The sequence below is a fragment of the Aotus nancymaae genome, unplaced genomic scaffold, assembly GCF_030222135.1.
Source record: "Aotus nancymaae isolate 86718 unplaced genomic scaffold, 86718_ANA_hifiasm-v0.15.2.pri h1tg000011l, whole genome shotgun sequence".
NCBI classification, from domain to species: domain Eukaryota; kingdom Metazoa; phylum Chordata; class Mammalia; order Primates; family Aotidae; genus Aotus; species Aotus nancymaae.
This window is the reverse complement of record NW_026988422.1, coordinates 16190768-16217279: the sequence shown is the minus strand read 5'-3', so window position 1 is coordinate 16217279 and position 26512 is coordinate 16190768. Positions and strand designations below refer to the sequence as shown.

Genomic DNA, 26512 nt, shown 5'->3' with positions numbered 1-26512 from the left:
GTCTGTGTCCTCATTAGTAACATATGTAGATCATATTTGCTACTAGTTTGGCCTCTTTTATAGTCTTGGGAACTGTTAACTATTTAGAATCTGTGAAGGCAATACACTAAGGGACTACAAGAAGTATAAAAGTCTGTTAAAATTCTTCTCTAAGCAGTCACTTTTATTTTCATTTTCTATCAATCTTGCCTTCTTCATCATCTTCCCTTCCTTTCTTACTTCAACTTGCTTATTTTGTTTTCTTAATTCTGCTAATTGCTAACCAAGAAAACATCTCTCTTGCCTCTTGACATAAGAATGGAATTCTTGGTATCTCTTTTGGAGTGTTTGTATCTGTGGGTGTGGTAAAGGTATTGTAGACATGTAATGTAAATACGAAAATTGAGGGATTTCTTAGAGAAAGAAGATTCTAATTCTGGTTTCTAATATCAGAAGAACAGGAAATAACCACCATCTTAAATAGGGGCAGTAATACCTAAGGCTTCATCTTATCATTATTATTTGAATTAGAATATTTTGCACTTTCTAGTGTGCCCTATCATAATTTTAACTCTTATGCCAATATATGGAATAATATCTTTAAAAATTTGTAAACAATGAGTTTTAAGAATGACTTGGAAGAAGTGGACATTGCTCTTTGGAGAAATTATAGGATCAACTATTTGAAGACCAACATTAAATTTTACTGATTTTTCTCATGTGCTGCTGATTGTTCTATATGGAATAATTATTAGTTACTAAATCACTTTTTTTTTTTTTTTTTTTTGAGACAAGGTCTCGCTCTGTCTCCGGGCCAGAGTGCAGTGGCTGGATCTCTGCTCACTGCAACCTCTGCCTCTCAGGTTCAAGTGATTTTTCATGCCTCAGTTTCCCTAGTGGATAGGATTTCAGGTGTGCACCACCACACCCGGCTAATTTTTGCATTTTTAAATACAGAAAGGGTTTCACCATCTTGACCAGGTTAGTCTAAAACTCCTGACCACAGGCGATCCGTCTGTCTCGGCCTCCTAAAGTATTGGGATAACAGATGTGAGCCACCACACCTGGTGAATATAACTTTTTAGCTAAGATTTATGTATGTTTAAAAGTGTTTTGACTTCCAAACTCACTAGCAGTTCCCAGACTTCAAATTTGATGCCCATATAATAATTATCTGGATTCTCAGAGCCTCGTACATATAATCCACACAAGATAGCTTTAATGGTATTAATGAGGTCAAGGCCCTTACATTTTCTTTTTCACCAGGTCCAATTTATTTTGCTTAGGTTCAGTAAAAACCTCTAACCAGCCATCTTAATGTGAAAGCATGCTCTGTCTTCCAAGGAAGCCTGGGTTAAAATTTAGAGGACATAAGTCTATTGGAAACTATACATCAAATCCATGTCCTAGAAACAATGTCATTTTCAAATCTCAAGTATAGTATATTCTTTTGTATGCACGGTATTTTTGATAAAGCCCCTTATTTTGTGACAAACTATTGCTATATCAGCTCCCTAAAAAAATGCAACTTTGTTTGGCACTAATTATTTTTCTTCTTTGTATAGTGAAAGGCGAATTCCCCCACCCTCCCATTTTGGTCACTGTAAAGAATCCTTTTTAGGAATCTATCCTGGGCTTCCTGCTGGACTTCCCCAAAGCCTCATTTTTTCCCCCAAAGCCTAAGTACTGGACCAATATTTGGTAAGAATTTGGCTCTGGGGAGTGCTATATTGAGTGACAAACAGTTGAGGAAGAAGGTTTTATTCAAGCATTTGAACCACACTTAATTTTCCGTGTTGCTTTATTTGTTCCTTCTACCACCCAGGATATTGAATTCTGTGGGCTCCGGTTGGGTCGTTGGTACTTCGGGCGTTCAGTAATATAAGAAGCATAATCTGCTTTTTCCGGTAGGATAATAAACCTCATTTATATTAAGGGCGGCTTACTCCAACCTGTTTTACATAATATATATTTTTTCTTTTGAGATGGAGTCTCGCTCCGTAGCCGAGGCTGGAGTGCAGTGGCACCATCTCTCCTCACTGCAACCTCCGCCTACCGGGTCCCAGTTAAAGCGATTCTCCTACCTCAGTCTCCCAAGTAGCTAGGATTACAGGCACGATCCACCATGCCCAGCTAATTTTTGTGTTTTTTATTAGAGACCGGGTTTCACCATGTTGGCCAGTCTGGTCTTGAACTCCTGACCTCGTGATCCGCCCGCCTTGGTCTCCCAAAGTGCTGGGATTACAGGCGTGAGCCACCGCGCCCGGCCTACATATTATTTTTCTAAATCTTCTGCATGAACAAATTCTTCTTTGAGCCTTAGCACTGCTCAGGCGGCCCCTGGGGACCCGGTCTGGCAACTTGCGCCCCATTCCGCGGGAATCTACCGTGACCCGGTGCGGCCTTGCGCGCCGCCGCCAACCAGATACTCCCTCTGGCTTTCCCACCCACCGCTCGTGAACCAGCCTCCATCCCGCTGCCTCAGCCGTCCACGACAGCGACACCCCCTCTCCGCACCCGCGACTCCCCACCGCGCGGCTCGCCGCGTCAGACAACCAGTAACCGCCACCTCCGCTGGGGCGTCCCAGCTCCATAGGCCTGGCGTGCTCCAGACACCTGCCTCTCACTGGCCACCGCCGCTGCCCCTCACCCCGCAGGCCTCTCGACAATTGGCCCCAGGCCGCCGCTTCGTCATCCTCAGCCTTCTCCTAGAGTACCGCCTCCATCGCTGGGTCATTTAAGTTTATCACAAATAAATAAATAAAAGAGGAAATAGAAATGCGTAGAAAGTAAAAGCGGTGGGAGGGCGTGGAGGAAAAGGAGGGAGGAGCGGAAGAGTAAGCAACCTAACTTGATTGCGTCTGTGTCGACCAATCACGGCTCACTCCAGTCCGGTCTGACGGGCTCTCTGAACCAATAGCTTTCCACCTCTCGGATCACTGAACAACGAGATACGATTGACCTCTTCAGAGTGGTGAAGGTGCGGCGGGGGGGGGGCGGGAGGCGCGAAGTGGAAGGACCGTCGACCAATCGCCTGTTAATACTGCTCTGAGCGAAGCTTCCGCTCCCCAATGGATGTTTGAGATAGCGGATTGGGCCTCTTTTAGCCCAATCGAAGGTGGCAGAGATGAGGGAAGAGTAAGAAGGGGGCGGGGACGGGGGGCGGAGAGGAGAAGGAAGAGTGCATTTTGTTTATGGGCGGCAACCTCACGAGGGGCGTCCCATTCTCATTGGCTCACTGAAGCCAAGAGTGGCGTGAGAGCAATCCTATAGCGGGGAGAGGTAGAGGGTTCGCGGAGTGAGGCGCCCAATGTGGGCCTTCTGCCGAAGAAGTAGGGGCGGGGGGAAGTTTAGGAGTTGAGGAAAGAAGATTAAAGAGCGCGAGGAGGTAACGGCAAAAACTCTAATTTGTTGTGGGGCGGGCGGGAGGAGGGAGGAGTGTGTGCGTGCGAGGGAGATGAGGCGTCTCCGAGGCGCCTGGAGTTGGGGGCGGTAGGACTGGGAAGGAGGGGTGCCGGGTGGGGTTGAGGGAGCGAGTTACAGAGCGGCGAGACAGCGGGCCCTGAGCCGGGCGAGCGCGCGCTCCCTGCGCCCCGCCCCGCCCAGCCCGCGCCCCCTCACTCTGCGCCCCTCCTCGCGCCCGGCGGCGGCCTCGCCCGACCCGGCGGGGAGGCTGGAGGGAGACGCGAGAGGGTCGGCGGATGGCGGGGCGGGGCGGGCCAGACGTCCCGCAACTGGAAACGTGTCTTCTGCCTTCTTCTCTCTACTCCCTGCGCCTGGAGCCGCTGCTTCCAAGAAGAGGAGCTGAGGGGGACTAGCTGGGGCTCAGGATCTGCTAGAGGCGCCCGCTTGTCTTCTGCCCTCTCCCTCCTCGCCCTCCCCCGCTTGCCGTGGCTTTCGCGGTCTCTGGAGCGTCTTCAGAGAACTGGGGGGCAGGAGGTGTCCCGGCCCCTCAGACGCTGGAGCTCCCGGCCTCCGCCTGCTTCGCTTCTACGACTAGAGAGGAGGGGGCTTGGAAAGGGAAAACATACCTTTCCTTCTTTCTCTTCTCCTTTGGGTCACTTTGGAAACATTAAAGCATGTTAACTCTTTTTGATACCTGAGATAAAAATGGTTGAAAAGCTCTTGAAAGTTTAAAACAAATGCCGTCTCTCGTACGTTGTTTAAATGCATTCCCGTGTGGCTTTTGGGTCCTTCTTCCACCCCCCGCCCCCAGCTGTTATCCTTTTTAAGGATGCTGAAGAGGCAGGAGGCAGGGATTTTCTAAAACTTCTATTGATAAACACACTTGCACAAACATATGCCAGGCACACACACAAACTATAAACATTAGCGAAAGACACAATATGGCGTTCAGCTACGCTACCTAGCGCGGTAATCCGCTGATCTTTCACTCCGAACCGAGTTGAATGAGGTCAGTAGCAGGATGACAGCTCTCCAATAAAGATCAGGATGAATCAGGAAGTGGTTTGGAAGCTTGCGGGTATACTTCTGTCTTCAGAATCAGCATTGGCCCAAGTTAAGTTGAACATGTTACCTTTCTAGACATGTGAAAATCTTCTCCACTATTTTTTCTATTAAAACTACCAAAATGTTAACGCATGACCATTTATAAATTTCAGCTAAACAAAATTATAGAGGCCATTCACCCAGTGTTTTCAAGTGAACGCTATTCTGAAGTTACTGTTGTAACTTGTTGCCATTGAAAGTTTTGAAACACACCATTTTATAAATTATATAGCTGAAGACACAAAATTTAAGTGATAACCAGTCATCCTTAAATTTGTAATGATTTTTCATTTAAGATTAGGAGATACTGCTCCTAATCTCAAGTATCTTTTGCTGTTTTATGGGAATATTTATATAGATCCCCTTGCAGCCCCAGTCACATACAGTCAGGCCTTCCTGTCCCTGGGTTCTGCATCTGTGGATTTAACCAACTGCAGATCAAAAATATTTTGAGTGTGGAGGAGGGGAGAATAGACGGAATAGAATATATATAGACCTTTTTCTTGCCACAATTCCCTAAACAATACAGTATAACAACGATTTATTAATACATAGCATTTACTTGTATTAGGTATTGTAAGTAGCCTAGAGATGATTTAAAGTATATGGGAGGATGTGCTTAGTTTATATGCAAATACTACACGATTTTATGTAAGGGACTTGAGCATCTGGATTTTGGTTTCCTAGGGAGGTCCTAGAACTAATCTTCTGTGGATACTGAGGGTCAGCTGTAAGTTTGCCCAGTCAAGATGTGGTTACTTTCTGCTTTTTTGCTTTTAAAACAAAGAATCTCTATTTTTCTAGTGAAAGAAAAAAAATTCACATTGATTTTCATGCCTTTGTTTTTTGTGATTCTTAGAATATATCAAAGTTGTTGCACACATAGTGCATGGTGATGTCCCTGTGCCATCTTTCCAATAGTCTCCCTGGAAAGCTTTTGGAATTGCCTTTGAGAAATTGCTGATGTAACTGTTCAGTGCTCAAGGGTTAATTTTCAAGATTAGGGTTGTGATTTTCATGGAGCTCAATTTTGGAGGGCCTTAGGTTTGAGAACACATGGTGTTGAAGTAAACAGGTGAGAAGAAGAAAAGTGAGATTTCTAGAACTATATTAGCTGCTCAGTGAGTTGGGCAATTGGATATTTTTAGTTTTATGGTTTCAGATCTTATAGATCAGTAGAATACAGGCCTTGTGCTTGTGAAGATCAGTTGACAACATTGCTGGCTACCAGCCTCCACAGCAATGTGCCCTTTCATGGTGAGGTTCTAATTTTAACAAGCTAAAGAAAGTGTCACATTAACAATTGTCAAATTTTACCTATTTCCAGGAAGAAGTCTTTATGCTTGCCCATCTAGGCCCATGTTTTAAGATTATTACCATACCAAGAAAATACACATATAGGTCATATGTGACATTAGAATTAACATTGATTAACCACTAAAAGAAAATATGAGATTAAATGGAATACTAGAGGAAATAGAAACTTTCATGTGAGGGCTGTAATTGGGGAAGGAGGTGTTTAGAACTACCAGCTGATGTGATGCCAGTTTCCTACATAGTGGGGTCAGAAAGTTTTTGAGACCTGCAAATATCTAACTCCTCTTGTTGTCCTATTAAGAATTTGACTACTTGATATAGGAAGAAAATCTAAGGGAAAAAATATTTTAAGTGAATTACTTTTATTTCATTGTTGAAAGCCTTCAGAAGACTTTTTAGACAAATTGAACTTTCTAAAAAAAGACTAGTCTGAATAATTAGGTCATCTTAGAAGAGCAATAAAACTACACCTAAGTTACTGTAAAGGATCTATCATTTATAAAATAATTATTCTGAATGCCTTCAGAGAGTTAGTGGCAAACAGAGACGTCTTTAAAACATTTGGAATATGGAAGTAGAGCTTGATAGGCTTTGCTTTAGTCTCTGAAATAATCATATTTTTCTGAAATGGATGGTTAAATTTATCAAATTGTTTTAGACACTTGGAGTATAATAACGAACAATAAAGAAAATTGTCTGCCCTTGTGCAGCTTACATTCTAATGTCAGACACATTTTTTGCATTTTAGATTGTTAGGAGAGGAGATTTGTGAATAAAACTTTAAAACTTAGCTACTTTCTTGTTTTAGGAACTGCAATTTGAAAGAGCTTACAAAAGTTTGAGTAGGTTTACCAGTTGGCAGTGATAGGAAAGGAAGATCTTAGTTTATTTCTTATTTGTACCTTTTATTATTGTCATGAAACTTTCTCCATATATTTTGGTAGGTAACTTCAACAAGCAGGGATTTTATTTTTTTCATAATTTTAATGATGTCTTTGAAATAAATAAAATGTTGCTTTATGTTTAAAAAAGTGTGTCTTGAAATTTACTATAAATTTTCTACATAGTATTATCTTGTTAGCAAAGTGTAGTAAAACAAAAGCTAGAATATCTGTTAATTTTTGGTTAGGATTTGTTTTTAGGAACATATCTGAAAAATCAAGTACCTAAATCATTTTCAGTTCTGGGTTTCCTTTTTGTTTTTTGAGATGGAATCTCCTTTTATTGCCTAGGCTGTACTTGAACTCCTGGGCTCAAGTGATTCTCCCTCCTGCCTCAGCCTCCCAGTATCTGGGACTATAGGTGGATGCCACCATGCCTAGTTTCAGTTGTGATTTTTATCAAGAGAAGGTAAGAATTTGTTGTAATTAGTTTATAGGCGACATTAAAGAGAAGAAGAGACCTGCAAAAAATGCTTGTTATTTAAACCATTTTTTCAAAAGCATTTGATTGGCACTTTTCTGCTTTAATAGACTTACTTGTAATGCAAGAGGAACATTACAGAAGATTTTAGCAATACTTTAGTCATTTAGTCTGTAGGTGTAAAAACCCTGGGTTTCTAACAGAAGGAAAGTTGATGCCTGGTTAAATGAGTATATGATTTAATGCTGAGTTTGTGACTTCAAGTAGTGGGTGTCTCACCTTTCCAAAACCTAGTTCATAGTTCACAAATAACAGTTCTTCCCCCACCTCCGCCGTCATGGTGAGTCTTACTTTGTTAGCCAAATATAAGTTTAGTCCTTAAGTAGAATAACTTTTTTTAATACGCAATCCTCCCTCCCCCAGTCCTGTGTTGTGGAGGGTTTGTTGCTCTAACCTACATTAGATCTCTATAGTAGATCTCTGTTTATGCTAATTTGGAGCATAATCACCCTCTTCCAGAAAGGGTACATATTAGTGCACTTTAGAGTAGTTTGTAATTGCCTCTGGCTATTTGTATACTGACTTGCTAGCATTTGAAAGCTTATAAATAGGAAGATTTAGGAGGAAACAGACTTTATAACTAATATATTGTTTCAGTTGAACTTTTTTTAAAGAGCAAAATGGAAGAAGGGCTAATTGAATGTTAAAAACTAAGAACTTTTCCTGCTTTCTGGTAAGGATGGTTGATCAATGTGTGTTTCCTTGTGTGCGAGTATATATTTATAAATGAGCAGTTTTTGAATAAAGACATACCAATACTGGATAAATAATTCCAGTCCTGCCCTGTGATCTTGGACATGGAGTGTATTCAGGGTTCCCTGGTGATTTTGTTTAAGCCACTTTGTTACCAAAACTTTCCTGGTGAGGGTAGCATAGAAACACAGGCTAATTAAATTTCTATGTATGTTATATTTTGGGGATGAAATGTTATTTTTGAAGTTTTTTTTTAAGCATGATTACCAGCCAACCTGTAAAATGAAAGCAATCTGAAGTGCAGAGTTCGTAGAACCTTACATCCACTTAAGATAGTTGAGTTTCAAGAAGGTATTCATAACAGCAGAAGATTAAATCGTAACATTTATCAAATTCTTATAGTAATAAAGTAAGCATGACTAAGTTTATTAATATTCATATTTATAAGGTAAGTCTAAGCATGTGTACAGTGCATTTTAAGTCAAAATTTGGGGTGTTATTGGCTAGACACAATCATTTCTTTGCCAGAGATACTAGGCTGTGTGAAGACTAACCATCTGTCAAGTGATAAAGACAAAGAAAGGTTTTAATATGCTACTCTAAAATTTCCACAAACTTGTTTTGAATTGTATTGTCATTTTCTTTTGGCCTTCATATTCTGTGTTGAATATGCACTGGGTCAGTCACCCCACTTTATTTTATGAACAAACTATTCAAGGTCTAGATAAGGTTATTGTCACAGCTGATGTGATCTAGAGGCAAGATAAAATATGTTTTGATTTTGCTTTTGTATAATATTCAAAAACTCACACTGTGCCACCCATTAGTAGTTATACAAATGGTTTCAAGTGTACTTGATTTCACCCACCCATTCTGAATTTTGGATGTCTTAGTTCTTTTGCTTTATATATTCAAGCCTTGTATTTCAAACCCATTCCTGAGCTGTTTGGGGGAAGAAAAAGTAGCAACAGGAATCCAGATTGCCTGTTTTAGGTACAATATGGTGTGATGTGAAATTGAAACAGCAGATTGGTGAGAAACTTTAGTTTCAAACAAATATAAACTAGTTTGTTTAGTGAAGTCATACACAAAACAGTAGTCTCTATTGACAGGGCAATGTTTTTTTCAGTTATTCCCATATCATGAGGTCACTTTGGTTCTTTGGGCCAACAGTCTGTTTCCAATGTGTCATATAAGAAAAAGAAGCACTAAATACTGCTGATTATAATGATATACTTACATATGGCAGCCCAAGAAATTATTTACAGCAGTGTTATATCAATAAAAATAGCAATATTAATACTGTGTCAGAATCCATTCTTGACAATATGAGGTAAACAGAACTATAGTCAAACAAAGCAGCCAGCCTGTCTTTTACTGTCAGCTCATGGATATGCACTTTAAGAAAAACTATACACACAGTTTAGAGAGTTGAATTTACCAATTTAATCTCTTTTCAATTACTCTTGCCTCTTTAAAAGATGTTCTAATTCAACATAATATTAAAAAGATTTTGAGTTTTAGTTTTGAATCTCTTGGTACCTATTTTCTTACTGTCATTAGTAAGTTTCTAGAAATTTATTTGTATTTCACTGCTTTATAGATTATCAGAAATTCATTTTAGTGTGCCCTCATTTTGGAGCACAGATTACCATTGCAGAAGGAAACTATTAGTAGAACAATCTTAAACAATTTACAAAACAAAACAGTGACCCCTGCTACCACCACACACATGTACACACACACACACTCTCTCTCACACTCACACACACTTTCAATAAATCTCTGCCTTCCTTTAGACGTAAGAAAGTGGCTTTTTCCATGGTTTTAAGATAAAACACAAATTTTGTTTGTAGTTTTCATTACTTCTTGTTTTTGCAATTTTATGGTATTTTAAATGTATTTTCTTAGGCGTATAAAATTAAGTAGAACTAATTGCAACCAAAGATATTTAACTTCGGGCAATATCTACCTTTTCAATATCTCATATATTAAATGTAATTCTTACTTTATTGTTCATTGTCAAAAATCTCAGATGTAGAGTTGGTAGAGGTTGTTCTAGCTCTACTGCTGCCACTAACTAGTTGTATGATCTATGGCATGTTGCATAATCTATGTGGATCTCCATCTTAGCACCTTAGTTTTTCATTGTTAGGGTCATTTTCAGTTCTAATCATCTGAGTTTGTTTCCTTCTACAATTGAATTGTTATTTCAGCTTCAGGTAGTATTATGGAACTGATGCCTAGGACACCTAGAAAGAGTATATGTAAAATATTTGACTTTGCTTTCCACTTTTAGCCTTTCATAAAAGTTTTATTTTAATGATACTTGCTTTCTAACATAGCACACTAGTAAGGTATAGATATATGATATTAAGCACATACAATTTTTAATAGTGGGTGAGTTTAATAAATCTATTAGTTTGCATAAATGCTTTGCCAACTTACCTTAACTCAGGAAGGTATATTGGTAATAGAATTTGTAAACTTGACTCTGCATTTCATGAAGCATAAAGTTGTTAAATTGGGGATACAGGTAACAACAGAATGAATCAACTCACAGTTTCTAATTCTATAAAATCTATATGTAGTTAAATATATACATTTATTTAAAGATAAAAAAGCTTGGTTTTTGTGCTTCTCTTCTTTAAGCAAAAAATAGATAAGCGTTGAGGAATCAGGAACCACCTCCATGCAGATCCTATAAAATTGGTAATTTTTAACTACTGCATTTAGTTTTTGATCCTATGTTATATCCATGCACAGACAGATTTACATAGGAAGGAAGATAAGGTAGGCAAAGAAATTTGACTATTTTGATGTTGGACAGAGGAAAGAATCTGTTAGACTTTGCAAATACTGTCCTTTTATATATTGAAAGAAACAGCTGTGTACAATTTGTATGTGCCTGCTTGATAGATCTTTAATGATAACCTCGAAGTTCTCATTTAAAACTTCACTTTCAGTTTCTGTTTAATTGACTCATTCTTTTTGCTAGTATCAATGGTAGTGAGATGCTTAAAGCCATCTAACACTACCTATTAACGGTTGGAAACAACAATCTGCAGGAAGCTATACTGTCCTGAATCCTCTCATTTCCTCACACCCACTCACAGCTCCAGATGTTCCTAGTACTGATCATATAACATTTTATAAATCACCTCATAGCCAAAATATGCTCTCTAATATGTTAGATAATACTAAGCTATTTTAGCTTACCAAACATCTAGCTAATCAGGAGAAATTGTAAGAAGAATTTTAGATCAATTGTTGGACACAAAAGGTGATATGAATGCTACATTGCATGCAAACAATGGAAAAGATACTAAATGTGCTTAAGGGAAGCTGGTTTTAGTGTTAACTGAAACCCGGTGCATATTGAAGAATCATTGTAACTCTTCTAAAGCCATCAGTACCAAAAAGACTAGCAGAATTATTAGTGGGAAGCACAGTGTAAAGTAAATGCATTCTATCCTTGTATTAAACAATAATATTAATCACACCACCAACACCAATAGTAACCAACATTTACTGAAGTCTTACTTTGTTGCAGGCATTGGTTATATCTGCATTTTTTCAGTTAGTTCCACAATCTTATGAGACAGGTACCTTTATAATCCCAATTTTAAAGATGTGCAAAGGCTCAAAAAGGGTAAGTATCTTGTTAAAGTCACACAGCTAAGTATGAAACATATGGGAAATTAAACTCAGGTACAGTTCTGGAGAACCTAAGCTCTTAATCACCACCCCATCTGACCTCTATTCTGGAACTGTTTTAACTCAGTGCTTGCCCAGATTAATATTGGCAATTTTAATTCAGAAAGGCATTGTCAATTTGGAGAAGGTTCTATAGAAGGGTACAAGGTGAAAGAGTTGTAAGCAGGAAGAATGGTTGATATGGTAGAGTCTTTTAAAAATATAACTCTTAAGTCTAGAATTAAAAATGATGATAGAGAATTTGTATGGACTCTAACTGCTGCCTAATTTAGTTTTATTGACAACAGTGGAGCTGGGTACCATGTTAAAGCAGGCTTTGGAAATCATGGGTAGGACCAAGACAAAGGAACCATCACTGGGAATTTTGGGAAGGTACAAGTCAAAAAGGAAAACTAAATCAAACCTGACTAAATAACCAAGAACCAAGGATCATACAGAAATACGGTTGAGGGAGACCAGAAACAGTATATTCAAGGGGTAGCAGTTCCTGTGACTTTGGAAGACTTTTGTGTTTGTTTGTTCTTTGTGCCCTTAACATATGTTTCAGAAACCAATAGCTGGCTTAAATATGGGTCACCGAGAGTTTGGAATACAAAGACTGCTTTGCTTTTGGCACAAAAACATGATCATCAGCCCTAACCTAGAATTAAGTAGTAAGTTTAAGTGCATGACAAAGATATGCAATTTAGCACAACCTATGTGTTAGGCCATTGGTAGACCATTTATTGAGTGCCTACTGTGTGCCACCCAATTCAGAAATCACTGTTGTAGGAGCATTTATAACCTACATTGTTGTTTGCTATCCAGTTTTCAAAAACAAGAAAACATCTGTTAACTTTCTTGAAGAGTTGTTGGATATGAGGAGTAAAATACTACGTACCTTAATTTAATTTAATTTATTATGAAATTTAGCTGCTGTCGCCTCCTTCCCAGATTCATGGAGTTTTAAAACAGCCTCTACTATGCTTTTAGTGGAATACAGTCTAGACTTTTATTATATAACTTTAACTTCTTTTTGATTTGTCACTGTACAGAAAGTAAGGTTTAATTTTATTTGATAGTATAAATGCATTTCTATCAGAGTAGTAGTCTCAGATCAGTTCAGGTAAAGTCAGCGTATGTGACTTTGCATTATATTTAGTATAGTCGGCATGCATGAATTAAAAGGAATTATAGTAACCTTTAAAGTGAATATTTATTTCAAATAATTTAAATGACTTCAAACATAGTATGAATGGATATGTGTGTCATGTATGCATATATACTCATATACCCTTTTTCTACAAGGTACTAAAAACTTAAAAAGTTTTCAAAAGATAATGTTCATTGTTGGGCTGTATTACATGTATGAGCTGTATCATCTGAATGCAGTCAAAGAATAATGAAATTGCTCTATCATCCCTTATGTGTCTTTACTGTTCCTTAGGAAAGTATTTCTTATATTTTCTTCATTTTCTTATTTTTAGTGTATTAAGTATAGTACAATAATCATTTTATTTGATTCAAATGGATACATTACTGAAAAATGTTAGAAAAATTATCAACATTCAGCTTGTGCATAGCACCTTTCTCCAAGTTCATTGTCAGTGGTACTCTATTGTTCTTGTTATTTTGATAGCCTTTGGTACCTAGTGTTCTTAACAGCTATGTTGTTTGTATCTCACTGTTCTTTATACATCTGACCCTCAGAGAAATACCTTTGAACACTGATGCTTTTAATAATCTTTCTTGTTTTAGAGAGAGGTGGAGAACAAGGCAATACTATGTTGACGGGGCAATTTGAGCTGAAAAGCAGTATGGGAAAAATGAACAAAATCCTAGGTCCTTCTGATTCAAATATTCTATATTACGGTCTCAACATTTGTTGTTAAGTGAACTACCGAAGTGTGTGAGAGCCAAAAATAAATGGTGGGTTTTGTCCTTTGGCATAACTCTGTTTCTGTCTTATATGTGTAATGATGAGTCTTATGCAAAAAGGAATGCATCTGGCATAAAGTGAATTTGATTCAGTGTGATGTTTTATATGCAGTTTAACTTATAACTTAAATTCTTTGACATTCATCACTTGGAAATGGTAACATTTAGAATTATATAACACTTAACTGCAGTTTCTTAATGATAGGTACCATGCTTTATTCATCTTTATACCCTTAGTGCTTAGCCTAATATCAGGCACAGAGGAGGGATTCAATAAATGTTTGTTGATTAGGCTTTTTTGTACTTATCTTAGGAAAATTATTTTTCCTTATCAGGCTATCCATTTACTTATTTGAGTTTAAATTGTTAAAATTGTTATTACCTATTATAGATTTTCCCTGTACTTTTCTAAGACCCAACATGTTTGTACATGCTCACAGTTTTCTATTCTTCTAGGTACTTAATGAAATTCTATCATGGTAGAAGTTCCAGTAAAATTACATTTACCGTGATTCAGAAAGAACTATGTCAGGTATCTCCCATCAGTGGTAAAGCAAACACTCAATTCAGGATATTGTGTTGAATAGAATACACAGAATTATATTATCTGCTGATTTAAGGATGAAGCCCAAATTTCATATCCTATATGATTCCTATCTGGATAGTGGAACAAACAAACCACAGTATGCTTTGTACTTCATAGATTGCAATTGAGATTTTGAACTTTTTATATGAGCTTCTAATTCTTAAGGAAAGTTCATAAAATTTCACACAATTAAAAATAGGTTTAACCTATTACCTAATTATCTGAGTTATTTAGAAGTCTCATCCAGTTAAATACTTTAATATTAGTGATAATATAATATCATTACTTAGCTCTTCTAAGAAGCAAAATAGGTAATTGGTTTGTGAACAGTATAGAGGGTAACATCATGTAAACCACATGTGGAACACATGTAATTCCTATATAAATAACTGACATACTTTTTCATATTTATAAAACTTTTTAGATATTGGGAAACTTACTTGATTGGCTAAAGTCATAATTTGTGTTTCTAACTCAAACTACAGCAAACTGATTTGAAGTTGTTTTCAAAACAAAAGATAGTTAAGTCCTGGAATAATTAAAACTGGGATTGCATTAAAGCTTACTTAAAGTGATTAATAGCTGGAGTGTATTTCAGGATCTGTATCTAAGACCATGCAGAGAACATATTGTCATTTTATATATTCAGAAATATGCTTTCTGAGGAAACTATTGATTCTTAGGAGTAAGTATAATGAAGTCCAGACATAACTCACACCCACATACCCCACTCCACCCAAGGCTTTTATGAAAAGTAAAGACTTTGAAAACAAAGTAGTTATATATGATTATCTTCGTCACTTCAAATTCCAAGCTGTCTGCCTTTCTGAAGCAAATGGCTGCTGTGACCTGTGAGCAACTGTCATGACACCTCGGGCAGAGAAACACTAATTTGAAACTTTTCTGCCTTCAGTTGGGCAAGCAACTGGAGAATGGTGCTGGAGTCCTTGGGTAAAGATGAGAAAGCAGCAAACATTGGGCGGAAGACCTTGGGTTTTTGTGAATTCTTATAGGAGAAGATCAATATTTGGAGGTTTTGTGAACTCCTATAGGAGAAGACCAATATTTACCCATTTAATATACGAAAGTGTCTCCAACTAACTAAAAAGCTAAAGTAGCTGAGTCCTGGTGGATTCAGTAGAGGAGTCCTGGTGGAGTCCTCTCTGTCTCTTGAGGCTAAAAAGAAATAGAGATAGGACAACAGAGATCTTTCTCCATGTGCCTTTGCAGGGAACTGACAGGCTGTTTACCTTTGCTTTTTTACCACCTGTGATATTTCTGTCATTTAGGATTATCTGGCAACCAGACCTGAGCTCCAGTGAGTTAACGAGAAAGAGCAGTCTCTTTAAGGAGACCCATAGCAAGTGAGAGAGGAAGATCAGAGTACACACTCAAGGTAACTAGTACTACTGGCAAAAACATGAAAACTGAATTTGAAAACAAAAATTGGGAGCAATTCAGGAAATTCAAAGAACAAAAAAATAATTTCAGATATTAAATATATCTCATTTGAACAACTTAGGATTTGAGGGAGAACATAGTCACTGTTGATACATGAGTTAGTGACCGAAAAGATCAAATGCAGGTAATGTATCCAAGCATATAAAAAAACCCATGATGAAATATTGAGTAAAAAAGATCCGATTTGGAGGATAGATCCAGACATCAAAACGTGAATAATAGGAATTATGGTGGGGAAAATTTAGAATAGATAATGAAGAGGTAAAACTTTTTTAAAACTAGCAAAATGTATCCAAGATTAAGAAAGATTGGAGTCTGTGAATTAAAAGTGTTTACTGATTTATTGTCTTGACTGAAAGAAAAGACACATTTAGGTATATCCTAATAAACATTCTGAATTCTAAAAATTAATTGAGACATAAACTCTCAAGTAGAAAAAACAAATTCTTGTAAAGAGGAAAGTATCACAGGACTTCATATTTGCATATCTGTAACATTGGAAGTTATAAGATAGTGGAATGATATTTGCAGACTGCAGAAAGAAAATGACTGTAATTCAAGAATCTCCACATCCAGAAAGTTATTTATAAGCCAAGGTAAGAAAGAAATACATTTAAGAATATACAAGAATCATTGTATATAGTGATTATATCAAATCTGAGAAAATGCCAGAAAGTAGATTATAAGCAAATAACAAATGAACTAGAGCAAAGACTTTAAGATGAGGAAGATGAAAAGTAAAGAAAATGGTGGGAATAATGAGCATATATAATTATGTATGTGCATGTGTGTATAATTTTATCTAACAGATAAAGATAAGTGGCTAGCAATATGAAATACAATAGGTAATTTGAGGCTCTTGAAATAAAAGGATATTTCTTTAGGAAATTTTAAAATGTCCTAAACTGTCTCTTCAGAACATGGGAGATAGAGAAAGTGGGCAGCTGGAAAGTAAAAAAGGAGGAAGATGGAGGGTGGGAGATGACAGGAAAGGAGGAAGAGAATAGGGAGGGAAGTGCATATATCCTAAAGATCTTATTTAGGAAAAGGTGAAAGGGGGAGTAGAATCTCTTGGTGGTAGAGGGGAAGTATATTTTACATATATTAATCTGTTTATAGAATATAGAATGGGAAGATAATCTTTAATTCAATGAAATAGCACTTAGAACCTGCTTACTAACAAGGAGACTATACAATGCATAGCCACTTGATGAAACAAAATAGAGAAGGGAATGAGGAAACAATAATATAAAATAAGAAATATAAAGTAATTGAAAAATATATCATTAAGCGCATCAATTACTACATTTAGTGTAGGTGGACTAAATTCTCCCATTAAAAGACAGTTAACATCAGACTGCCCTAAAAATATAAGCCAGCAAAAAAACACACACACACAAAATAAGCCAACTGAATTATATTACATGAAAAATAAGATCAAGTTATGAAGAAGAGTTATTTGTAAAATGAGGGACATAATGATATCAGGCAAATGCAAACAAAAGGAAAATAGCAAAATATGAATGACAACATTGATATTAATAAGATAGAATTTAAGGTTAAAAGTATTAAAAGAAAGAAGGGGTACTATAATAAAAGGCACAGTTTATGAAGAAAATAACTGCATAAAATCTGGATATGGTAGATAATTACATAGAGTACAAATTACTGTAAAAGTCTAGATGGTTCTGTTAAACACATACAAACAATGACTAAGATAAATGGAGTAATTCATAAACTTGATATACATGTAGTTTACTGATATACAGATAAAGAATCTAACATTCTTTAAATGTTTCTGAATTTCTCTGCACTTGGTTGTTAAGAAGACTCAGTTTTAGAGAGCAGAGATTTTGCAGGCACTTTCTCTGACTATAAGCTAACATATATCAAGTTTTAAAAGTTTTTCTGTAAGGTTCAAGAAAATCTACATAGGAATTAAAGAAAACGTTCCTAGGTAACTTGGATAAAGAGGAAATCATGTAGAAAGCAATGAACAGGAAAATATTTTATGTAAAAGCCAATGAAAACTAGCTAATACAGTTGTCAGAGGAAAACTGATAGCCTTAAAGGCCTTTGTTATTAAGGAAGATGGAAAATAAAGGATAACCTAATGTTAAGAAGTTAGTATACAGAATAATATAAGATAGAAGAAGAGGGGATTGTTACAAAGATGAAAGTAACGAAATAGAAAAACATACAGTAAAACTCAAATCTAAAAACTGGTTCTTTGGAAAGACCAATTTGATACATAAACTCCTTGTGAAGATGATAAAGCAAAAAAGAAAATGTGGCTATCAGTTCCACTCTGAGGTATATACTCAAGAGAACTGATAGTGTATGTTCACGTAAAATTTGTACTCAAATATTCATGGCAGCATTATTCAAAGTGGCCAAAGAGCAGAAGCAACTCATATCTATCAAACTGCTGAATGAATGAATAAAAATTATTCAGGTATGATACATCTACACAATATAATATTACTCAGCCATAAAAGAATGAAGTACTGTTGCATACTATAACATGGATGAACCTTGAAAACATTATGCTAAGTCAAAGAGGCCAGACTCAAAAGGCTAAATATTGTGTGATTTCATGTATATGAAGTGTCCAGAGTAGGCAAATAGGTGGAGCCAGAAAGGTGATTAGTGGTTGCCAGGGGCTGGGAGAAGGAAAAATGATGAATGGCTGCTTAGTGGGTATAGGATTTCCTTTTGGAGTGATGAGAATGTTCTTGAGATAGTTGGTATACAACCATGTGGATGTCACTGAATTACATACTTTAATACAGTTAAAATGGTGAGTGTATGTTATATGAATATTTTAACTCTGTAATAAAGCTTTAGGAAAAAGAATAAGCCAAAAAGTAGACAATTAGAAATAAAAAGAGGAAAAAACTGGAAGGTGAAAAGAATGTTAAAAATAATGTAGCTATCTGACAAATTTAAAACTCATGAGAAATAAAAGGTCTTTTAGTCAAATACAAATTATAAAAATTGACCTAAGAAGAAGTAGAAAGCAGATACTATTTATCATAGAAAAGATTGGAAATTTGACCAAATGTTGTCACTTAAACATTAAGGAATACATAGTTTTGATGTAATTTAAATCATTCTAGGCCATGGAAAAAATATCAAAATATTCCATAATTTCATTTAATATCTAATTCTGTTAAAGATTATATAGTAAAAAATATAGTATAATTTCACTTATGAAATAAATTCAAAAATTCTAAGGGAAATATTATCAAATAATATCAACTGCAAATCAAAATAATAGCTAGGGGCTATTTTTAAATGTATTTTTTTTTTTTTTTTGAGACGGAGTTTCACTCTTGTTACCCAGGCTGGAGTGCAATGGCGCGATCTCAGCTCACCACAACCTCCGCCTCCTGGGTTCAGGCAATTCTCCTGCCTCAGCCTCCTGAGTAGCTGGAATTACAGGCACGCACCACCATGCCCAGCTAATTTTTTGTATTTTTAGTAGAGATGGGGTTTACCATGTTGACCAGGATGGTCTCGATCTCTTGACCTCGTGATCCACCCACCTCTGCCTCCCAAAGTGCTGGGATTACAGGCGTGAGCCATCGCGCCCGGAGTAAATGTATTTTTAAGTAGGAATATAAGCATTCTTCAATAATAGGAAATATACCAATATAATTTATTTAAAAGTCAATCAAAATAAGAAGAATAAATGAGAATTGCTAAATACTATAAAGTATTTTTATTCTCAGTCAACAGAAGATATAATTCTAAATTGTTGAGGTTTTTTGTTTTTTATTTTGAGACACGATCTCACTTTGTTGCCCAACCTGGAGTGCTGTGGCATGATCAGGGATCACTACAGCCTCGACCTCCTGGATTCAAGTGATTCTCCCACCTCAGCCTCCTCCCAAAGTTTTGGGATTACAGGAATGAGCCACTGAACATGGCCTAAATTGTTAAATCCTGAAAACATTTTAGTTAACAGTGGAAACTAGGCAAGGAACCATCTATCACAATTATTTAACCTTAATTTAGAGGCTTTATCATATACAGTAGGTAAATTATATAACTAACATTAACATTTGTAGAGATGTAAAGTGTCTCTTGCTGATATATGATCTAAAAATTCTAGAAACTAATTTTAAAATCTAAAAAAATGAGTAAGAAAAATTGATAAGGTAGTTGGATAAAAGATAAGATGAAAACAACTCTTCTCTGGAGGAATTTGGGCATCTAGAAGACTTTTTTCCCATTGGGAAAATATTATTCTATTTTCCATAGAAACGTGCATTACAAAATGCCTATTAATAAGGTTTTCAAGAGAAGTACAGGAACTCTATGAAAACAAAGATAATAGAATGTATGAAACAGGATTTGATTAAGAGGAAGACAAATTGTGGTTTAGGATGGGAAAACAGTAACAAAAATATTCTTTCAAAGTTAATAAATTTATATAATGCAATTCCAATTAGAATCTCTGGGGATTTTCTTTTTCCTTTATGAAGTCTACAATGTTATTTTAAAACTACTTTGAAAGATTAAATGCTAACAAAAGGCAGGTCAATATGAAAAAGCAATGAGGAGTGACTTGCATTACACATACTAGAACATACTACAAAGACAGCTAAAACAACATGGTGATAGCCTAGGCAGAAATAATAGATCAGTGGAAACGATTGGCAAATGCTGAAAAAGATGACAACTTAGTTGGAAAATGATGGATTTTTAAAATTAATGGGACTAGCATAATTGATGATGTCTGTGGAAAAAAATGAAAGTATCTTCCCATTTTGCACCTTAAGAATGAGGTTTTACCTCAGCATTTAAAAGTTGTGTTAGTCTTACAGGTTTAACATTTATTGCTAGTCGTAATAAGGGGGAAAACAACTCATTTGTTGCTGGTGAAAATGTGATTTAGTCTATGCGTTACAAAATGCAGTCTCGTAAGACTAACAAAAACCTATTAAAATTACAATTTGCAATATACTTTAACCTGGCAGTCTCATTTTTGGGAATATATTCCATGGAAATATAAGTAGCAATATTTAAGAACGTGTATTTTTTGGTTTCTAGATTGTTGTAACTTTATTGTAGTGGCATAACTGCAGAAAACAGTAATTCTATTAACAAGATAATGTTAGTAAATAATGGGAACTCAACCATGGAATATTATGCAGTCATTAAAAGATGTGAATTAAGGCTATCTCAGATGTTCTGGAAGAATTTCCAGGAGTTCCTTATGAGTGAGAAGAGCAAGGCATGAAAAGTGGGTGTAATATTCAGCCTTTTTTTAAAATAATGACAAAAATCCCTGAATATGTATATTTATAGGTAATATCTGCATATGTGTATATCTGCCTTATAGTAGGGCTGTTTTTAAAGGAAGAATAATATGACAGGAGGCATATTATTAAGGCATATTAAGTTATTAAAATGGATATGAAAGGAGAGGAGCAGATAGCCAAGAAATAAAGGAAAAGAAAAATTGTGCTAAAAACATGTTCAAAATTCCTTTTATGTATTTTAATAAAGTATATTTGAATATATATGCATAAAGAAATTAAAATAATGTAAAATATTATGGCTACCTTTGGTAGTAATGTGTTCATATTTCTGAATGTTGGCACCCAAGGAGAATTTTTTTCCTTTATATTTGCATTCTCTTTAAGTTAATTTGATACCACATGACACCAGAATTTTCTACATGTTCTCTTAAATCTTTAGTTGTTCTTCTAACATTTCAGGCCAGATAAACATCTACAAGTGATTTATGGTTTGTGATTAAATCAGACTCTATTGGTCATGCCCACAGCAGAGCTGACATGCAGTTGATCTCCCTTGGTAAACCTTAGGGGGTATGTTTCAATTTGTTCAGTGTTCATTTTCTTTAGTTGGTACCTTTCGTGTCAGTTGTTATATAATTTTAATATTACCCCTATGGATATCACAAATAAGTTAATAATGCCGATTATCCATGAATTGAATCCTTGCATATAGAAGTTGATTGATAATATTTACTGATTTGACCTAATAGATTACAGGTACAATAATGATTTCAGCAAAGTAGCAGAATGCAGAAATGAAAGAATTTAAAAATATTAAATGAAAAAAAACCTAGAAGTCAGCATAGAATATGATTATAGACAAATCACTTGACTTTTGTATCTCAGAGTCTTTGACTTTAAAATAGAGATGTTTTCCTCAGTTTCATAATATTTGTGAGGTTGAGTAAAATAATACACGTTGAAGTGCTTTAAAAAGCATAATGTGTTGTGCATAGAATGATGATAATGAAAATCTGAAGGCATTTTTTATACTTGGTGGACATTTACATATATTTGAAGCTGCATATATGATATTAAGCCTTTTGACATATCAGTAATAGAATGTATTACTGATGAAGCTATATAAACTTCGGACAGATAAAGAGTAAAATACATGGAAGGTGTGAATACATTTAATTGCTTAAAGTCTAAGACAGGCCTCTAAAGTTTCTTCATTTATTTTTCTGGTCATTGAGGGGAGATTTTTATTCAGGTAGGTCTCCCGATGATGTTTTACTGTAGTATAGAGATAGGAATGTTTTGTGGGAAGTCTGTGCCTTTGTCACATCTGGACATAATGATAATGTTGCATTACATTTTGACTTGTTACATGGCCACAGACAGCTAAATACAGCTTTATAATCTGTTGTTATATTTCATTGGAAATAATCTCCTAATTTATAGCTGTAGTTAATAGTGACTGTAGCATAAATGCTTTGAAATAGTACAATCTTTATAATCTTTCAGTGACCAGACACCTAATTTGCCGTTGGCCAATTTTTTGACTGTGAGAGTATTAGGAAATAGCTATGTTAGTTGGTTGATAACATCACTACAAAAGGCTAAAAACTTAGACATTCTTTACTAACAAGAAAGTATCATCTTAATACAGTAGAGTCTGTACTGTACTATTAAAGATACCTCAATTCTGGTTTGGAGAAAATTGAATGGATGAATGTGTCTAAATCTAAATATATTATACCTGACTCCTTTTCCAAAGAATGTGTCCATTTAAAATTTTTCTTACCCTCATCATTTCACTTTTACTTTTTTCATATTCTTAAAAATATGTTTAACTAGTTTAATCTTCTTCCGTTTCTCTAGTATTCCAGTAATGGACACGATGTCATAAGAAAGCTGAAAAGATAGATGTTAGAAGGGACAACAATCTTTGCTTTTTCTTTTTTTCTTTTCTCTTTTTTTTTTTTTTTTTGAGACAGAGCCTTGTTCTGTTGCCCAAACTGGAGTGCAGTGGCGTGATCTTGGTTCATTGCAACCTCCACCTCCTAGGTTCAAGCGATTCTCATGCCTCAGCCTCTCAAGTAGCTTGGATTACAGGCATGCGTCACCATGCCCAGCTAAATTTTGTGTTTTTAGTAGAGACAAGGTTTTACCATGATGGCCAGGCTGATCTCGAACTCCTGACCTCAGATGATCCACCTGCTTCGGCCTCCAAAAGTGCTGGGATTACAGGCATGAGCCACTATGCCCAGCAATCTTTGCTTTTCATTTCTTTAAATAGACTTGAGGCAAGGCTAGTAGAAACAACTACCTGAATTGATTCTCTTTGATATTATATGCATCACATAATGAAGCCATTGTAATAAATAGAACCCATTTTCACCTTCTACTTGTGTATTGATTGTCTTTATTAAATGTGAAATTAATGGCAATTGAGGTGGATATATTTTTAATATATTTCTTCACTGTTTCTTAATAATAGTAATGTTGCTAGAGTAGTAGGACCTATTAGTTTTTGCTGTGGATACATATGTCATTGCCAGTCATCTCTTAATTGTGTTTTTTCTTTCTCTGTTAAAGAAAATTTTTAACCACCAATGATGACTATCCCAATTGCTAGGTGAAGTTTTGTAGAGGCCAAGGAAATGGGAGATTAAAGTGATCTGTTTATTTTAATCCTCAATAAGCTACAGTATTTTCCCTTAATTCTTATTATTTCAGTTTTTTATATTTAGGAAAGAAGTGTCTTTCATTTCAAAGTAAACTGTGAATTCTAGTGTCTTTTATCAAGACCTGCTTCTCTTTGGAATAGATAGAAATCAAATAATTATTTCTTAGCATTGTAGTAAACATTCCAAAATATGACACCTATTATCTTATTCAGTGGTCAGTTCAGTTTATTTCATTTCTCCTTCAAGTCTCTGAATTTATTGAATCACTGATGCCAATCTTAAAACAATGAAGGTGTTTTTGCTTTTTCTGTTCCTTTTAAACATTTATTTATTTTTATCTTATTATTTTTTGAGACAGAGTCTTGCTTTGTTGCCCAGTCTGGAGTGCAGTGGCATGATCTCAGTTTATTGCAATCTCCACCTCCCAGGTTCAAGTGATTCTTGTGCCTCAGCCTCCCCAGTAGCTGGGATTATAGGTGTGTGCCATCATTCTTGGCTAATTTTTGTACTTTTTTTTTTTTTTTGGGACGGAGTTTCGCTCGTTACCCATGCTGGAGTGCAATGGCGCGATCTCGGCTCACTGCAACCTCCGCCTCCTGGGTTCAGGCAATTCTCCTGCCTCAGCCTCCTGAGTAGCTGGGATTACAGGCACGCGCCACCATGCCCAGCTAGTTTTTTGTATTAGTAGAGACGGGGTTTCACCATGTTGACCAGGATGGTCTCGATCTCTTGACCTCGTGATCCACCCACCTCGGCCTCCCAAAGTGCTGGGATTACAGGCTTGAGCCACCGCGCCCGGCCTGTACTTTTAGTAGAGATAGGATTTCGTCATGTTAGCAAGGTGGTTCTCAACCTCTGACCTCAAGTGATATGCCTGCCTCAGCCTCCCAAAGTGCTGGGATTATGAATGTGAGCTACCACACCTGGCCTGTTCCTTTTTTGTTAAAGACTAAGGTTTAAGTTGACTGAATAAAATTTAAACTTCTGCATCAACAAGTCTTGACGTTTTTTGTTGCCTTTCATAGTCTCAATCAAACTTCTGAGCTTTGCCAGCACCTCATATTTGGAAATGACTAGATAGATAATATAGATTCTTTTGGACCAGCAGCATTCATACCACCTAGAAGCTGAAAATGCAGAATCTCAAACTCCAATTCAAACCTAAGGAATCATATTCATTTTAACAAGACTTCAAGTCATTCATATGTACAGAAAGTGTGAGAAGTACTACTAAATCATTTGTCATTTTAAAAAATTGGACTTTAAGCACACAGAATTAGTTAATCATAACATAGTTAATAGCCATTTTTCTATGAATTCTCCTTTTTTCTTTCATTCATTCATTATTTTAAATCAAAAGAAATACCTGAGTCCAAGACCTAACCAAAGTAATAGAACATCAAAACTCACATTTCCTTCTCACACCTATATTCCCTCAACCAGAGGTAACCACTATTCTAAAATTTGTGTTCATTATTCCACTGTTTTTTCATAAATCATATATATAGCTTTACTACTTATAAACTACTTTTAATATTACCCCTGTAGATGTCACAAATCATAATACCAATTATTAACTTACCTGCTGTAACTCAATAGCACATTAATTGCCTGCTGTATGTATCTTTTGGAATATGCTTTTTTTCCTTTCAACATTAAATTATCAGGATTCACCCATGTTGTGTATAATTGTAACTTACAGAGTTCTTTTTCACTTCTATATAATATTTGTGACTATACCACAGTATAATTTATTCTTTCTCCTACTAATGGACATTTGAGTTGTTTTCCTTTTATTGTTGCTGTGAATGGTGCTAGAACAAACATTCTTGTACATGTTTGTTGGTGACATTCGGAAGACATTCTTTTGAGTATATACTAAGATTGGAATTGCTGTCTTAAGATGTGTAAATGGTCTACTTTGCAGGAGATTGTCAAATTGTTTTTCTAAAGTGATATTAGCCATTTACACTTCCACCAGCATTGTATAAAATATTCTCATTGATCCATATTCTCTTGAACACATGTTATTGTCAGACTTCTTAATTTTTGCCATGAGTATATAAAAAATATCTTATAATAGTCTCGATGTGAACTTTCATGTTTCTCAAGAAGCAAGACTGTGAACATGTGTATGTGTTTTTTTTCTTCTGTGAAATGGTGGTTCTTAAACCATTTTTCTTCTTTTTAAAAATTTGTATGCTTCTTTTTCTATTGCTTGCCAGAGTTCTTTATATTCTAAATACTAATTCTATGTCTTTTCACTTGTGGCTTGTCTTTTCACTTTTTGAGGGGCATCCTTTTTGTGTGTATGTATGTATTATTTTTTTAAAATGATTATTAGCTTTTATTTTCTACATGTAAAAATTTAACATTTTTAATTGGCAAAAATTATATACATTAATGTACATTATTTTAGAATACATATACATTATGAAGTGGCTAAATCAAGTTAATCAACATACATTACCTTACATACTTTCTTGTGAAAACACTTATTCTTTTAGCAATTTTCAAGCAAGCAATACGTTGTTATTAACTGTAGTCACCATATTGTATAATATATCTCTTGAACTTATTTATTTTTTCTGTATAACTGAAATTTTATATCCCTAAACCAACATTTCTCCCATCTCCCCACCTACCATCTCCTGGTAGTCACCATTCTCTCTGCTTCTATGAGTTTCATTATTTTAGTTCCCACATGAGTGAGAACATGCTGTATTTGTCTTTCTGTGCCTGGACTATTTCACATGGTATAAGGTCTTTCAGGTTCATTGATATCACATGACAGAATTTTCTTCTTTTTAAGGCAGAATAGTATTCTGTTATATATGTATATCACATTTTCTTTCTTTCTTTTTTTTTAAATTTAAGGCAGGGTCTTGCTCTGTTGCCCATGTTACAGTACCATGACACAATCATAGTTCACTGCAGCCTCAACCTCCTGGGCTCAGGGGATTCTCCTG

The 26512-nt window shown here is 35.8% G+C and overlaps 1 protein-coding gene across 15 annotated transcripts in view; it reads left to right on the top strand.

The window, feature by feature from the left end:
* Positions 1-3302: 3302 nt before the first annotated feature.
* Positions 3303-26512, top strand: part of ZBTB20 (zinc finger and BTB domain containing 20) — an 822970-nt gene continuing 799760 nt past the window's right edge. For 10 of the 15 annotated variants that reach the window (XR_010341998.1, XR_010341999.1, XR_010342000.1 and 7 more), the window contains exon 1: positions 3303-3367. The gene's annotated coding sequence lies outside the window, so the exon portion shown is untranslated. Of the gene's footprint in view, positions 3368-11098; positions 15537-26512 lie in introns of those variants that run through there. The other 5 variants (XM_064374630.1, XM_064374631.1, XM_064374632.1 and 2 more) reach the window with 5 other exon arrangements.